Source organism: Eptatretus burgeri, chromosome 1 (assembly GCF_056783735.1).
Source record: "Eptatretus burgeri isolate ZD-2024b chromosome 1, Ebu_testis_v1, whole genome shotgun sequence".
Classification (NCBI taxonomy): domain Eukaryota; kingdom Metazoa; phylum Chordata; class Myxini; order Myxiniformes; family Myxinidae; genus Eptatretus; species Eptatretus burgeri.
In genome coordinates this window covers 132,092,849-132,111,804 of record NC_140961.1, presented here as the reverse complement: position 1 = coordinate 132,111,804, position 18,956 = coordinate 132,092,849, and positions in this window count along the sequence as shown.

Here is an 18,956-nt window from a genome sequence, read left to right as displayed (position 1 = left end):
TACTCCCTCCCCTCGTTCCTGGAGGAGGCCATCCAGCTGCTCGCACTAGGTCCCTACATGCTCCGCGAGCTCACCCTCACTATCCTCCACTACCTCCGTGTGTGTGTGTACGTCTCTAGCCTTGTCATTATCATGCAGTTTCTCCTCTATTTTTTCTGTCTCCCATGTCTCGATACATTTATAAGTTTCTGTTGTCTCCTCGTGTCTATTGGTCTCTGCTTCTTTCTGGCGTCTTTCCCTTATCTTTATGTAGGTCAACCTTGCTTTCTCCTTAAGTCGCTCCCGTCCTTCCCTGTTTTTCACTCCTTGCTCTTTCACGATCTCCGCGTACCTCATCCTTGCTTTCCGTCTTAATTGTTCCTTTCTCTCCCTCGCAATTCCTTTCACCTCGTCTCTTATCTCCCTCGTGCACGTCTCCGTCACCCCAATTAGTTTTTCCCTCTCAGTCACCGTCACTTTTTCCGTCACGACCCTCGCCCAACACGTCTCCCGAATTATTTTCTCCTTACCAGCCTCCACCGTGGGCCCGACAGCCGTTGCACTCCCTCCCAGCTCGTTCGCTCCCACACGTGGCGTCGCCATTTTGAGCTCTGCTGCCATTGCCTTCATGCCCGCCTGCAGGCTTCGGCCGATTTGCTGCATCTCACCCCGCAGTTCTTTCATTTCTTCCTTCATTCCTTGCGCATTCGTTTCCATATTCGTTTTCATTTCTTTCATTTGCTTGTTCATGCCTTTTATTTCGTTTTTCATTTCATTTGTGTTTGTATCCATCCTCGCTGTCATTGCCGCCATGATGGCGCATAGCTGGGCCATGTCGGGTGCACTCAGCTGAGCGGATTCGGCAAGGATCGGGGGGTTTTGGCGGAGAGGGGGAGGGGAGGTGTCATACACCGCAGCCGCCGCCGCACCTATTTCGGGCTCTGGGTTCAGTTGGGGGAGTTCGTGTTCCTGCACAACCAACATTTCCTGCACGGGGTTTTCATCCTGGACCATGGATTCTACATTACTACACATATACATTTCTAATACCCCCGGCTCCCGCTCGCCTTGAGACGCCATCTTATTTCTCGTAAAAGGTTAATTTGAATCGCTCGTAATTTGGAGGGAATCGGGGGTCGCTCCTCTCACCCCTGGACCGATTCCCGTGAATTTAGCTGGAGACAGGAGAGCCCGTTGTCCCGTTCTCCGACACCAGTGTCGCGAGGAGGGGGATGAGTTTGTATCTCACGACCTGACACCAGTGTTGCGGATTCGCGCCCGCCGGCGTGCGAGCGGCCACGTAACTCGAATCGCGGCACGTCGCCCACCGGACGGACAATCCCGTCGTGACCCTCTTGGACTAACGCCGGGAACTAGTCGGGTGGGCCTTTTGGCCTCACCACGATCGTGCCAATCGGCCCCCCGCGTGGGATAGGGTTGCTCGCCAAATTCGACCTACCTAAGTACCCACACGGAGGGTAGACCGGGCGATCGCACCTCGCCGCAGGTCGACTTCGGACACGGGCCACTTTAAGCGACCCGTTCCGTACTATCGGGATAACCGAGCGGTGTTATCGTCAACCTGGACGGTTCGATTAATTATCGGGCGTATTTAGCCCACGACCAACCCTTTACGTGAAGTAAGATGGAGATTCAATAAAAGAAAAGACGAAGCGAAACGGGAGAAACAGTTCAACATAAAGCACATTTATTCCGCGGCAAACGGAAAGCACACGTATACAATTATACACCAAAAGCAAATGTAACAGTGACACAACAATTCTGCACAAAAAGCAAATGTAAAAGTGACACGACAATTCTGCACAAAAAGCAAATGTAAAAGTGACACGACAATTCTGCACAAAAAGCAAATTTAAAAGAGAAACACAATGCAGATCTACAACCGACTACCGAGCACACGGCAACACTTATACAGTTTTACTTCACAGACGGCGCCGACAACACATATACTCAAAGCAAAAGAAAAAGGGACCACCCTCAACGATGAGGGGGGCAGACGGGCCTGGGGCCGAGACCGCGTCAAGCCTACCCGTCTGGTGATGAGCCGCAAGATGGCCGCGGCGCCCCGACTCCGCGGGCCTCGCTGGCACTGCCTGGAATGGGGTGGGAACGGGGCCCCCTTCTCACACTATCTCAGCGCGGGGGGAAACAGGAGGGGGTTGTTGATGCTCGGGGGAATGAGGATATCTCGCTGGCTTGGGTCCCGCGACGAGCGACTCCACCGCGACCTCGGTCGCGTTACCGGCCTCCCCTCTCCGCAGCTCCCCGACTCTGACACGAGCGCCCTCTCGACTGCCTTTGCCGCCAACTCTCCACTCTTCTCAACTCCGTCCAACTGCGTCCAACTGCTTTCCTCTTCTCAGAAACTCTCAACTCTTTCCAACTCAACTACTCCTTTTCGGCGAGCGAACGCGGCCCTTTATAGCCCCCGGGGCTTCGCTCCTTCACCTTCGACCCTTCACCTCTGGCTGGCTCCCCATTGGACAGAGGAAAAGTGGGCGTGCATGATTTTTGATCCGCGAATCTGCATATAGCGATTATACTCCGACGCACCTGGAGGCGGGGCCAAATCGCCCCACGCTCGCTGATAGGACGGAACAGAAGTGGGCGTGAATCGTTTTTGATCCGATTTCTCGGAAAGGCTGGTGTTTTTGCACCCGCTGCTCGGTGCACGCCCTGTACGAGTCCAGAATCGGTGCCCACAAGCGGCGCGGGAATGGCGGTGATGCGATGGTTGCGAGAGCGAGATGTGACGGCAAGGGTCGTGGCTGTTGGTGTGAAGCGGTGTTGCGGTTGGTGGTTGTTGTGTGATGGCTGTTGAGACGTGGTTGGTGGTGGTTGTGGTGGTAGTAATGGTGGCTGGTCCAAAATAAAGATAGTAAAAGAAAAACGGCTATCTAAAAGGGTCGCAGCCCGAATGAATGACATTTATTCCCTCGAAACAACGGGTTTGGGCCTAACTACACATATACTTACAGAGATATCTCACCTAAGGGACCTGAATGGTGGTTTGCGAATTTCGTCAACCACAATATATATATATATATATATATATATATATATATATATATATATATATATATATATATATATATATATATATATATATATATATATATATATATATATATATATATATATATATATATATATATATATATATATATATATATATATATATATCGGGGCGTATTATGTGATACCGGTCGTCCGTCCGTTCCTGTCCGCACTCTAACTCCCAAAGTTTTCAACTTTCACGTTTCATATTTGGTACATACAGTAGGTACAGACTGTGGAGTCGGTGTGTCGTGACATACGTTCGTCATCTAAAGTGGTTTTCATGGCAATCAGGATGCTGTTTTCCATGCAGTAGCACAATTCTGTATATACCTTCTTGTTCTTCATAAATTGACGTGTTTAAATATAATTGTGTGTGTGTGTGTGTGTGTGTGTGTGTGTGTGTGTGTGTGTGTGTGTGTGTGTGTGTGTGTGTGTGTGTGTGTGTGTGTCACAGAGGCTTTTTCAGGCGTAATATTGTGCTCACTTGCGCTCTTGTTTTATTTTGTTTTTGTATACACTGTCGAGCCTCGTGTGAGAGCTAATGCACAACGGAAGCAGAAGACAAGAGGGGTGAGAGAGAAGGAAAAAAACCAGTGGGAGACAGACATGACATCGATGGAAGGGAGAGGGATGGGGTGGGGTACACGGGGTAAACAAGATGGACACGACAGCGACTTTCAGGTCCTTACCCGACCTGAACTTTCAAGAAGGAAAGCAGGGAATTTGAAGGATGTCGGTTAATGGGGGAAGAAAAGATCGTGGTTTTGGATGGAGAAAGATAAGAGGTAGTGGTGAACAGCTGTTTTGAAGACCTGGAGGGAAGAGTGGGATTGAAGAGTGTGGGAGCTTGTTCCAAAGGTAGGAAAAAATAGGAATGAAAGAGTGAAGGTGAGCAGTGATTCTTGATTTTGGTAGTTCTTGAGAGCAGTACTCCATTAAGCTGTGGATGAAAGCTTTGTATGTGGTCAGGATCTCAGGTGGGCTGAGGAAGAATTTGCACGACCGAGGTTTCCCAGTCAGCGACTGGCTTTGGAGGATGGTTTGGAAATGTGGCTTTCCCAGGAAAGATCATGGCAGATAGTGAGACCCAGAAGCTTGAATGAAAGAACCTCTTCAAGAGGATTGTTGAGAAAGTTGGAGTGGGGGGGAAGTTCCAGACGGTCCTTTCGGAGAGACATCGTGAGGATGTGAGATTTGTCAGGATTGAAAGACATGTTCCACGTGTTGGACCAGCTTGTGATTTTATCCAGATCTGCAGAGAACGAAGAGGCTGCTGCTTGCCGATCTGAGGGATGACGGATGGTATGGCAGAGGGTGAAGTCATCAGCAAAGAGATAAAGAGAATTTTCCAGAGAGTCAGAGAGATCATTGATGAAAACGAGTAAAAGAACAGGGCCCAGAACACTACCTTGAGGAACTCAAGCCTGGACAGGAAGAGGGTTGGTCAGTACCGTCTTGGGGGAATAATTCTCATCGTGATTTTTGGCAAGGTATACAATCCCAGAGTTAGAAAGCCTGGACCTGCACTTGTCGGGTTACGAACATTCGATTTACGAGTAGATTACCCGTCCCATGGACTGGTAGCAGAAGTGGTGGTGGTGCTCTGTTCTGTGGTTGGGACGTGATAGCACTGGACCAATCATGTTCGGTGATGTACCTCGGACTGCATAGTTAATACTCAGCGGCCTCATCTTCACTTTTTAACCTCACTAATTTTTGCTCATTCGCTCGTGATCGTGAGCTAAAAAGTATCGCATTCCAGAGTCATGTATACTGGGTACAATATAGCTGAGTTTCGTGGACTGTTGACACTTCGTCTTGGAGGAGATAACAAACACTTGGCTCCATTATAGTCTAGATTTTCAGTTCAGTGCGTCAATCTGGCTTCTGTATCATCAGCACGTATACGTAGATGATATTATTGTGGGGCCAGGTATCGGCGACGAGCACGACCACTAGATGGAGCAGTAGAGTTGGCTCCACCGAACACCTGGAATTTATGTCGTCGTCACCCCGGATAACTCCAGAGACGACAGGTCCCTTATCGGACTGAAGATCGCCAATAGGTCGACCGCGTGGGATAGGGTCGATTGCCAATTTCAATTTACTTAAATACCCACGTCGTCCAAACTACCGGGGAAATTCACCCTCGGAGGAGCTCGAGCAGAACGAGCCGTGAGCGTTCTCGAACCGTGCGTAACCCGAGCGAACGGTTACCGAGGTCCGTCGGTCCAAATGTACAACTACAGCAGCAGCAGCAGCCTTACGAATTCACAATACGCACCATGATAAACCAATAAAGGAAAGGACAAAGACTAGCTGAAACATTCAACAATAGGAGTATTTATTCATGATAATCGGGGGAATGAGGGAAGCATGTAGGGGCAGAGTTAAACCGACTAAGCAATACAATCATGTACAAGCGAAGAGCACTTAACAATTCCTACTTATAGACAGGCCCACACACAGACACACACACCCAGAAAGAAAATGGACCCAATGGGTCTTTTGTTGGTAGAGCCGGCCCGGGGTACCTGCCCCGCCTCATGCAGTCACACTGACTCAAATCACCACGGTGAGACTCGAACCCATGACCTGAAGTCCACGACCACGACCGTCTGCAGGGCCCTCGTCGACAACCACTCACTGTCTTTGGATGCCAGGTTGGAAAATGCCTGGACTGAGAATGTCCTCTCCCACCAGGAACGTCTCACACACGATCCTTGTTGCTTGGCAAAACGCCACGATCCCGCAAACTGGCCAATGCTCCTGCTACGAGGACACCGTCTCTCCACTCGCTGGTCCAGACTACCACTCTTTCTTCTCAGGCGGGAGGAGCCTCTTTTCCTCGCCACTCGCCTCCTCATTGGACGGTTCCGTCGCGCGATTCGCTCGTCGCCCCCATGAATGGCTGAAAGTGGCGCCAAGTCCGCTGATTGGACCGGGCGTGGGGGGGGGGGCATGATGGCCGTCGTGACAGACCGCCCCTCAAACAAGGAGAGTAATATGGTCCTGCGTGGGCTTCACTTATTGGCCGACCGTCGGCAACCTCGCTCGCATTCCCTGGATTGGGCGAGAGAGACGTCAGACCCTCGTGAACTCCGCCCACGTACGTGCTGACACTCACGTGTGCAATGGTGCCGGTGGAGGATGGTGGAAGGAAGCGAAGGCAGATGTCGTCGTTGAAAGTTGTTGTTGTAGTTGTAGTCAGTGTAAAAATCCTATCCATAAAATAACTTCGCAGCGCATGCACACTTGATTCCCATTAGACATAGGGGATGGATTCTAACTAGAAACACATACTTATCGAAATAACTAAGCTACGGGGATGGCTGGCTGTCTGTGTGCACAAGGCTTTCAAATTCGTAACAATATATCCTCTCTACAATGCCAACTTTACCAGCACAAGCCATTCCAGGATGCAGCGTAATCAGCTGTGTGCTTGCTTGCTTCTTGTAACGACTGTATTTTAACCACGAACCTTGTCTGAACTAACTGCAAGAGGAGAGAAGGTATACATTGCGCTGCACTTGCGATGTGCATTCTCTTTCAATGAAACCACCAGATCTGATTGTCTGTATGCTCGTCATGTTTCACTCGGATCGGATTTTTCATAACTCCGATATTAAAAGTCTGCAGCCATGAAGTTTCCATCACATTTGTCCAAAGTGATGGACGGTCGTCCATGTCATAACCGCCAACTTTTCTCCCTCATACTTGGCATAGCAATGTACACAAAAGACAAAGGGAAAGGGACAACCTAACTACAGGAACGAGCCTAAATAATGAATATCAAACCGCAGCAGCAATTATGTTTCATTCCCCCGTGGAAACTACTTAACCCAGGAATGTCCCCACATACGCGAGTAACTCGTACCGTGTGATTTCCTCCATAATTGTACACTTTGCCTGCAAATCGTGAAATCGCACCACTCAACACTGTAACATGTCCACTCGTATTAAACAGAGATCTCTGATGGTGATCTCAACATCGCTGAGGACCGGTGGGTCTGTTTGGCGTTGCCATCTTAACCAATGAATCATGATGCAGTGAACCCATGTTCAAAAGCAAAGTACCAGATGTTTGTCCATTTTCCACGGATGCCCTTGTAATTCACAATGGACAACCGATGTTTGCTCCTGTCTTTTTCCTGCTTGTGATTTTTGTACAAACGATTCCATGAGCCTCATATCAATCTTGAAGAAGTAATATATATATATATATATATATATATATATATATATATATATATATATATATATATATATATATATATATATATATATATACAAACACACACACTCATACACACACACACACACACACACACACACACACACACACACACACACATACACACACACACACACACACACACACACACACACACACACACACACACACGTCTGGAAATGCAATGGTTCACGAGCAGTATTTGACGATGTAGATTGTTTCAGAAGTCAAGGATGAGACAATGTGATAATTTTTTACCAAGTTATAAAAATGATCAACATGATGTGGTACGAGTGACACGTTATTAGCTTCAAAATGTTGAAAACCCGGTTTCATTCAACAACTTTCAAAATTTGACCTTTGCATAACCTTTAAAGGTCACAAAACAATGTTGTGGACATTAAAATAAGGAAACAGGATACGTGCTATAGCTTATAGGAGTTAGTTCGTCGAAGAAGGTGGAAAACCCGGTTTGATTCCCACAACTTTGAAAATTTGACCTTTGTGAACTTTAAAGGTCAAAGGTCAAAGATTATGACCTTTGGTGCAAAACTTCCTCTGGAAAATTTCAGGAACAATATTACGTCATATAGGCTATATGGCATTTCGCACTCCTCGGATTATCCATACTTTGATGAAATCGGCGTAAAAACAAACTTGAAGGGGGCGCCACGGGCAAGGTGTTCAAGATAGAGCAAAATGGTTTCAAGACTTTAGGTGGGGAATGACCTCAAGATTATGCATAAAAAAATATTGTCATCCGAGCTCTCAAAGTTTGGGCGGTCGTATGATTTTTATGTCAAAATTCGCAATTTTCTAAGTTCGTGACCTTGTGACCTTGACCTTGGGACGAAAATGAAGAATCGAGCTCCGTGGGGCTATGCAGGTGCCATTGGGCTAACCCAATACCGAAACCCATGCCAGATTCGACAACCCCCCTCGGAGAAGATGTAACTTGAAATCGGCTACCCCCTAAAAACGTTTTTTGGGCGTAGCTCCGCCCATAATGGGCGCACCATGCCCATTCTCAGGAAAACGCAACTAGATCATGATATAAACCTCCCACCCAAATTTTATCAGGATCGGATCAAAACCCACTGAGCTATGCTCGGGACAGACAGACAGACAGACACACACCCATAACGAATATAGTGGTCACTTACTGACTCGTGAACCAAAAGTTGTTGTGCTCTTCGAGTACTACAAATCGACCACGAATGTCGAAATCCTAAACGTAGTTCGCTTTTTAAATTTTTTTATGGCAGGAATCGGGAAAAACAAATGATGAAAGTTGTAGTACTCGAAGAGCACTACTTGCATACCAACTTTCATTCGAAACAGTTGAAAACCCTTGGAGCTCAATGCCCAATATATTGATGTTTTTGACATTTTCTAAGTTCGTGACCTTTTGACCTTGACACGAAAATGAAAAATCGAGCTCCGTGGGGCTATGCAGGTGCCATTGGGCTAACCCAATACCGAAACCCATACCAGATTCGACAACCCCCCTCGGAGAAGATGTAACTTGAAATCGGCTACCCCCTAAAAACACGTTTTTTGGGCGTAGCTCCGCCCATAATGGGCGCACCATGCCCATTCTCAGGAAAACACAACTAGATCATGATATAAACCTCCCACCCAAATTTTATCAGGATCGGATCAAAACCCACGGAGCTATGCTCGGGACAGACAGACAGACACACACACACCCATAACGAATATCGTGGTCACTTTCTGACTCGTGAACCAAAAGTTGTTGTGCTCTTCGAGTACTACAAATCGACCACGAATGTCGAAATCCTAAACGTAGTTCGCTTTTAAAAAAAAATTTTGGCAGGAATCGGGAAAAACAAATGATGAAAGTTGTAGTACTCGAAGAGCACTACTTGCATACCAACTTTCATTCGAAACAGTTGAAAACCCTTCGAGCTCAATGCCCAATATATTGATGTTTTTGACATTTTCTAAGTTCGTGACCTTTTGACCTTGACCTTGGGACAAAAATGAAAAATCGAGCTCCGTGGGGCTATGCAGGTGCCATTGGGCTAACCAAATACGGAAACCCCTGCCAGATTTGACAAACCCCCTCGGAGAAGATGTAACTTGAAACCGGCTACCCCCTAAAAACACATGTTTTTTGGGCGTGGCTCCACCCATAATGGGCACAGCACGCCCATTCTCCAGAAAACACAATTAGATCATGATATAAACCTCCCACCCAAATTTTATCAGGATCGGATCAAAACCCACGGAGCTATGCTCGTGACAGACAGACAGACACACACCCATAACGAATATAGTGGTCACTTACTGACTCGTGAACCAATATATATATATATATATATATATATATATACATATATATATACATATATATATATATATATATATACATATATATATATATATATATATATATATATACATATATATATATATATATATATATATACATATATATATATATATATATATACATATATATATATATATATATATACATATATATATATATATATATACATATATATATACATATATATATATATATACATATATATATATATATATATATATATATATATATATATATATATATACATATATATATATATATATATACATATATATATATATATATATATATATACATATACATATATATATATATATATATATATATATATATATATATATATATATATATATATATACATATATATATATATATATATATATATATATATATATATATATATATATACATATATATATACATATATATATACATATATATATATATATATATATATATATATATATATATATATATATATATATATATATATATATATATATATATATATATATATATATATACATATATATATATATATACATATATATATATATATATATATATATATATATATATATATATATATATATATATATATATATATATATATATATATATACATATATATATATATATATATGTATATATATATACATATATATACATATATACATATATATATATACATATATATATATATATACATACATATATATATATATATATATATATATATATATGTAATATTCCTCTGTGTGAGTGATTCAGGAATGAATGAACCTCAAGTGTGGGGTGAATTAATTTGGGTACTTTAATTGGGTCTATTCATCGCTTTGAAGGTGGCACATGTCATTGCCAGAGACAGGAATAGAACAAAAAGTGTGAGAATATTGTTTATGGGACGATGTTCAGAGGAACTATGAGGGTTAAATGAGGAAGTGCATTCATGATTTGTCAACACCTAGTCGATGAGCCAGTCGGGTTGGTCGGTACCTTCTGGGGGAATAATTCTCATCATGAGTTTTGGCAAGGTATACAAGGTTTTGGCAAGGTATACAGAGTTAGAAAATATGTGATAGTATTGCATCGGTGGTAGCTTTTTGTGTGTTAGCACCCTGTTTATATGCCTACCTTTAAATAAGCTTTTGTGCAAAATGGCCAGTACAAGGTAAAACATCCTACTTCAACTTAACAACATTTCTTTTATCAGTCAAACATTAACATTGAATTTGTCTCACCTTTTGCTAGGATCATTTGCTTCTCAACAAAAAGTGCTAAACATTCCGAGGTTGAAAGATATGTCGTTGGTGACACTTACATATCAGTGTCTATTTCCTGTGTGATAAATCATACCACCTTTAGAAAAGTATTTGTCTGTCATTTACTGTGGAAATTAAATAAAAGTTCTGGAACAATATAATTACATGGGTGTTTAGCAAATTTATGAAGAAATCCAAAAATCGAAATTTCGTTTTTGCATGTTGTATATTAAGATCAGTAGAGCAGACAATGTTACCGCACCCCTCAAATGAAAAAATGCCTAATTTGGATGGATGTAAATGTCATGATATTTTCCCTGTTGTTATTGAAGGATACCTTCCAAGAGTCAAACAAAGGTAAATGATAGCATGTTCATGAACAAGATTAATGTTTTTTTCCCTGTAATTTCTCAAAAAATATAGAATTTCAGGGATTTAGATACTCAATAATGCACACATGAAGGTATTAAATACCTGTATTACACAATATAAACCAATAAGCCAGTAGCAAGATGGTTAATCATGTGCAATTTGATGAATGAGTCAAAGGTGAAAATGAAACACAATCTTCTGTTGTAGGGCATAAAATTACAGAATAGAAACACAAATGTGGTGTTCCACACTAACAAGGCCATTACCTCAGCCCAATGTGTTGCTGATAAACATATTGTCTTCTGAACCAAAGACAGGTCCTTTATAGTTTCTAAGACATCTATGATCATATGCACTGATTGTAAGTGATATAAAATGTTCAAGATGAACTTAAAAATCATAATCATTATCCAGTTCTTCAATATCCTCATCTCAACTTTCCTCATCGTCTGACTCAAAGATGGATGCCTGGTTCTCACAGTCTGGCAGTCTGCACATATCGGTGCATTTCAGTCCGTTTGACAAACGCACACATTTTGGTTGTGAACACTTTTACAATTGCAGGCAAATAACATGAGCTACATGCCGAGCAATTTTCAAGAAGATATTGCTTATAATAATAGAGAACCATTAGTTTTAAATAGAATGTCTTCTTCTGCCTAACGCCGGTTTCAGAAAAGTTTATTTTGGGATGGGGTTACAAAACGGCTGATAACACACAAAAGGCTATCATCAATGCAATGCTATCACATAGTTTCTAACTGTACAGATGTATACCCTACCAAAAATTATGATGAGCATTATTCCTCTCAAATGGTACCGGTGGCCAAAAATTACCGGGTCTGGCTCATGGCCTACTTGTGTATCCAGGCCGCTGTGGCATCACCACAGATGCTCGCTCGATTCCAGTTACACAACCTTGAAGAGAAATTACTCCTCAGGTCTGATCATGTTCACCTTTCACGTCTCAGCTGTGGACATTACCCACAGCTTTTACTCCACAAACATAGACTCCATGACACCACTGATGACACCTGCAACCACTGCCATTATGGAAGACTGCGCAGACCTGGCTTCAGGAGGGCAAGGGCATAACATTTTTGATGTTAGGGATCTCTTGGTCGCTCCTGTCTTGGCATGGTCACTGCATCAGCGGCACAGCCGTGCCCCTAAAAAAAAATGATGCAGCCAAGCAGCTACAGGCTGCACAAACAACAACACCAAGAACCACAACCTCAGCAGAGGACAACCGCTGTAACACATCTCCCTGATTTCATGACAATGAGCAGGGCCTGATGGGGTTGAGGGCTGTATGATTGGTATCAGGGCTTGAGGACCGGCACAGAGGAGGACTGGCAGACTGGTTTTGCCAATCCCTATGTGTTGTGCATCCACCTGCAGTGCAGCACTGAGAAGCATGTGTGCAGAGGACACCTCGGCTGGTTGAAACGCTTCTCTCCGGTACACCAGACGTGTTGGCTGTGTGCGGGTGAGCTCGAGCATTCTGTGTTCCACGATAACCATCTTTAAGGAACTCTCCCATTTCCCACAATTGACAATTTGACTGAAAAAAAAAATTTTTGTCAACACAAAACAAGTCCTGGGTGGAATTGTTGCAGTATCCACCGTGCTCACACATCGTGCATGATTCCTGGAGGTTCTCGAAGGTACCTGATTCGAGATTCCTGCTTGTGAGATTCTGATGGAACACCATGGTCGATGTGATGGTCATGTCCCTTTGTTTACATGTTCGCTCTCCCTCTCTCCACTGTTTACAGTCTGTTGATTCATATCATCGCACTAATTGCTTTGCGTGCATGAAAAATAAAATCCAATGGAACTCCAACCCCTTTGCAGTCCCATAAGACATGACTTGGTTTTGGAATGTTTCCTCTTACTGCACAAATGGCTACGAATGATGGTGTTCGGGTTGTGTGCCAATAGAGCAAGTGAGGAATGAAACCAGGAGAGGGGAGCATGAGTGTACAAAGTAACGATGGACCACCAAGGACAAGATGCTCGAGGACGTTGATGATGTTGAAGGTGTTGGTGACGTCTTCCACAATGGCTAACTAAACATGAAGCGTGTGTGTGTGTGTGTGTGTGTGTGTGTGTGTGTGTGTGTGTGTGTGTGTGTGTGTGTGTGTGTGTGTGTGTGTGTGTGTGTGTCTCGATCATGCGGATGTTCACTTGATGCACAACAGGTCTCAGCACGAGATGGTCCACTTGCGTCATGCTTGTCCCAGGTGTACTTTGTACACTTGGACATGGACAATGGTCTCAGTTTGTGGACGTTGAATATCCAGACCTCTCAAGTCTTTTCTCTTCCAAAGAGACTGAGGTGGGAGCTCAAGAAGCAAAGCAAAGCATCTTGCTTGAGGGGTCTGTGGAGGGTGGGGGTGGGGGGTGGACCCCTCCATAGGAAACTTAAATTAACCGAGACTTGAAATGCTGCAACCTGTGCCATTTTGAAGGTCTCCATTCATTGGTTAGTTTTGTACCTTTTGTGCATCAGAATTTTAATATAACGTGAGTTATTGAATCTTGGACAAAGTACTCTTTACTTGACGAGGGATATGAAGGAAAGTTTCAAATTGTAAAGTCATCTTTACAACCGGTGCACCTGAATTAACAAACCTCTTGGGCAAAGTCTGGATCATAAGATAGAGGGTTCACATGAGGGGGCTTTCCATAGCACAACGTGTCGTGTAACCTGTTGTACTGATCCGCCAGGTGTGGCTTTGAGTCTCTTGCCCAGTGTGTGACGCCACCGTCATGGACTATGATCCCACGGTAGGTGTTCAAAAGAACAGCCGAAACCTCGAGCCAAGTTCCTTCCTTGTTTGCTGTGCAGTTAGCACAGTCTGCTCGAGCATTGGAGTGTTGGGCTCAGGTGGATACGGTGCAAGTATGATGGGCCAAATGACCTCTCCGATCTTTCTTTTGTATTTCATTGTCTGCCAGATTCCAGCAGGGTACCTGTCAGATGACAGCCACTGCCAGCCACTGCGGTTGCATAACAGGAAAGGCCCAATGCCACCCTTATGCTTGGCCTATCCCTTCTTTTCAATATCCCCATCACTGGGTGTTGGCTCAGCGGTTAACGTGGTTGGTTTAAGATTTAGGGTCCTGAGTTTGAGTCCCTGTTGGCTGTTGAATTAACACCAGGTGGGGTTGACTCAAGCTGTCATCCTTCTGAGGTTGGCAAAATGAGTACCAGTGTACTGGTAATAGAGGGCACTGCATCAGTGGTGCAGCTGTGCTCCCAGAAAAAATGATGCAAGCAGCAGCCACAGACTGTACACGATGGCGAGCTGGCTTCAATATCTTCACTGAATAAAACTTTTATTCCTTTAAAAACTCTTCATCACATAAAAAAAGTTTCAAAAGTGTTTTTTGAAATGCTTTACTCTGCTTATTTACTTCATCAGGAACAACCCGTTCATTCTCTTCTTTACATGAAAAAAAGATCTTCCTATTCTTTTTCACAAGGGTTATTTCCCAAAAAGCTCCTCACTCCCAAACGCTTAGTTTCATTGAGCCTCCTCTTTCATCGACAGCCGAATTTTCCTCCATGCCTTCAACCAAAAACATTTTCACCACCCCACCCATGAAGTCTGTCGCAGGTTATTCAGTTTGAGAATTCTGAAACATCCACTTTGCAGAGGTTGTGTGCACACGACAATAATTTCTCCTTCACATCCATTCATAATGTTAAACACCTCTGTGTCGGTCCTCTACCCCCCCCCTCCCGCCCCCATCTGCTTCCCCCTCGTCCTGCGCCTTCTCAGCTTCCCCTCATCCTGCCGGCTCTCTGCTTCACTAACCCCACCACTCCTCACCCTTTGGGTTTCATCCTCCACACGTCGATTTATGCTCCCCCCCCTCCTGGCTTTGCCTCCTTCCATCACTCTCCTGGCATCCCCAGCCCCTCACCCTCTCCTTGCTTCTTTCCACATTCATGCCCTATAATATGATATGCCCTATCAGCAGTTCCTCCCCCCCCCCCCCTTGTCACTAACTGTGGACCTCAAATATCTGAGGCCTCCTCTCCAACACGACAGATCCCTCAATCCAGGCCACTGCCTGTTTAACAAGAGTTTAACAAGTTTAACAAGTTTAACAAGTTTAACAAACAGGCAGGCCACTGCCTGTTTAACAAACAGACATCATCTGTTTAACAAGAGTCCTTCCTCCCACAAGGTGTCCCTGACTCCTTCGTGTCTCTCCCTGGCTATTGCATCCTCCGGTTTGATCAACCTGAACCCTGTCCTGGTGGTGGAGTCACAATGTGCATCAAGAAGCCCATTTCTCACTCTGTGTACTGCCCTTCCACCTCCCAAACACCAGGAGTACCTCTGACTGTGACTTCCCCACCGCTCCCACCGCACGTTTGTCTGTGTGTTGTACCTCCCTCCGAACAGTGATGACTCCATCCACATCTAGTGCTCTCTCCCCCTCTCCCTCTACCTCTCCCTCTCCCTCTCCCTCTCCCTCTCCCTCTCCCTCTCCCTCTCCCTCTCCCTCTCCCTCTCCCTCTCCCTCTCCCTCTCCCTCTCCCTCTCCCTCTCCCCCTCCCTCTCCCTTTCCCTCTCCCTCTCTCTCTCTGACATGGACCAACTTTTAACCACTCATCCCAACTCTCTCTTCCTCATAGGTGGCGATACGAGAGTATCTTTTCTCTCACACATCTTTCTTCTACCCTCTACCTCTCGTCTACTGTGGACACAAAAGAGAAACCAATGTGAGCAAGCCTGACCAACTGTTCTTTTCAGAGAAAAACCCAACTAACCAAATTGACCTTCACCTCTTACACTACGCTGCACCCCACATCGCATTCACTTGCACTTCTCAATGAAGCAGCCTTGACACCCTCAGGATTTCTCCCTCCTCCGCTTTCCTAAGCATTCTGGGCTGCGCAGGTCTGCCGGCCACGCCAAGTATTGAGAGATCGTTAATCCTCAACTGTTTCGTTCTCTCTGGACTATCTCTAATTTTCCTCGGGTTTTTGTGTGTATGCGTGATGGCGCCTGTCGTAGCATAAGTTAAGACTGGATAAGAAAGAATATTTGGGATAACTCTGCACTGTCTTCTTCTTTTGTAAATATTGTTTGCCTTTGCCACACCCCATGAGTTCCTTGCTTTCCCTGCTGTACATTTGCAATAAATCCCATTACCGTGCCACATAACTTTCCTCGCTCCTGGTTAATATAACCTCCGCCATCGAAGATGGATGGAGGTTTCTGTTTTCACCCCTTTGTTTGTTTGTTTGTTTGTTTGTTTGTTTGTGAACAGTATTATGGAAAAGCTCCTCCACGGATTTTGACGAAACTTGGTGGGGGGGATTAGGTCTGGTCCAAGGATCATGCCATTGGATTTTGGACTTGGTCCAAAATCCAATATGGCCGCTATGGCGGCCAATTTGAAAAAATATTGAATTTTTTTTTTTTTGCATTTCTACATGTTTTAAGTGATTTCCAACCCCCCCCCCCCCAAAAAAAAAAATTGTTAGAGAAAAAAATTTTTGCAACTTTTTTTTCAACAAAATTTCGATTTTTTTTTTTGCATTTCTCCAAGTTTTAAGTGATTTCCAACCCCCCCCCCCCACCCCAAAAAAAAAATTGCAAATTTTTTTCAACAAAATTTCGATTTTTTTTTTTTGCATTTCTACATGTTATAAGTGATTTCCAACAATAAAAACATGCCAAAATTATAATTGCGGCTGATTTTGGAACTTCAGGTGGATATACCCATGTAAAATCAATTTCTGTCTCAAGGAATCTAGTTATGACAAATGAATTGAGTATGTAAAAGTTAAAAGGGAAAGTTGCAAACTATAACTCTGTGAGCACTGTTGACGTCAAATTGAATGTATAGGATATCAGGTTCACTTGAGTGACCTAGCAGTATTGGCGGCGGAGGTTTTGCACTCTACCGAGTACTCCCCCTCTAGTTTAAATATGTGTTTGTTAGATATGTTCCCAGCTCGTTTTTCTCTTTTTCTCCATTGGTCAAGCATGGCCTGCACCCCAGCTTAGCTGGGATGTTATTCCTCAAGAATCTGTTAAATAGCCGGTATGTACTTGGCAGCTCCGCTCGGCTGTGCCTGATCCGGTTGGTAAAATAAATAACGCAAGCACTTACTGAGTATTCGATTTCCCCGATAAGGAGATCACGCGTCCTTAGGTAAATGGTTGTTAGACAGAGGACCCTAAGTCATGTGGTCAAGTTATTGGCGTTCTTGGTCGATTAGTGACCCGCCGCAACACAAAGGTATTCATGTGCGACAGCCCGCGATTCCCGGTGAGTCCGGAGAAGAAAGAATCCCTTGTGGTGACGCCGGATCCGCGACAATATTTACCCTGCACTCATGAAGTGAAAAGCGGGGTTAAGTGATCGGTCACATACGTGTGGCATACGTACGTGTGTGCGTATGTGTCTGCATTTCTAAAATTCATTTTCTCAGCAACTGCTAGTCTGACACGAAATTTTCCAAGTAGGTGCGCCACCTCCTGAATAATTTTTTTTGTCACAATTATGAGGTCATAGGTCACATGATACAGGCACCATCTTGGAAAAACCCAAAAACTTTGCACCTCGAAATCTCCGAAACCACTCCATGGAAAAAAATTCTACATGGCTCATTGTCAAGTACACCCATGGGGATTAAGATGTGTTAATGATGATGTCATCGCTTTCTACATTTTGATATAATTCGAGATGTGCAATGCTTGATACGTACTTGGCCATGGTGCAGCATGGACCATGTTTGTTCCTTTCGTTTCCAAGTAGGTATAAGGGTGCTTAGCTGTGTACATTAGTCTGATCGACATAAAATTTTCAAAGTAGGTGCGCATCCTGTAGAATTTTGTTATCATAATGACATCATAGGTCACTCGATGCAGGCGCCATCTTGGGAAAAAAACAAAAAAAAATTGCCCCTCCATATCTCCGAAACTGCTTCATGGAAAAAATTGAAACATGGCTCATTGTAATGTACTCCCCATGGAGAATAAGATGTTAATGATATCATCGGTGCCTTCATTATGACATCATAATTCGACAAGTGCAACGCTCGATTCGGTCAGTATGAAAAAAATTCTCTGCAATTGTTGAAACCGCTAACCGATCAATGCAAAACTTAATTAATTGATCAACTACCCATGGGAAATATAATTTGATAAAAGTGACATCATCGGTCACTGGTCTGGCACCACATTGGATCAAAGAGAAAAAAAAACCACAGAAGAGTTGGCTTTTAAGAAGTTCTTCTCAAGACTGCACATGCTAAGTATTCTATGAATACCATCTAGTTCCACAAGAAAGGCAAAATTATGCCGCTACAGTACTCCCCCTCTTAATGCATTACTCGAACTAAAGGAACAAACAAAAGAATAGGTGTTGCTTGTCCATATAGAATGCACAATAAAAGTCACGTCCACGATAAGAAATGGTTGACAACAGATTGTACTCATAAATATTGTGTCGGAACGTGTACATGGCGCCCAAGGCGAGGTGTATACGGCGGTATAACGTTGTCATAGGCGTTGGACCACTGGTCGGGGGGGGGGGGGGGAGGTCGACTGATGCTGCGTCAAAAGCTGGCTTCAAGCGATCTATGGAGACCGTCTCTCGACCATCGTTAATGTTGAGGAGAAAGGTCTTCTTGGAG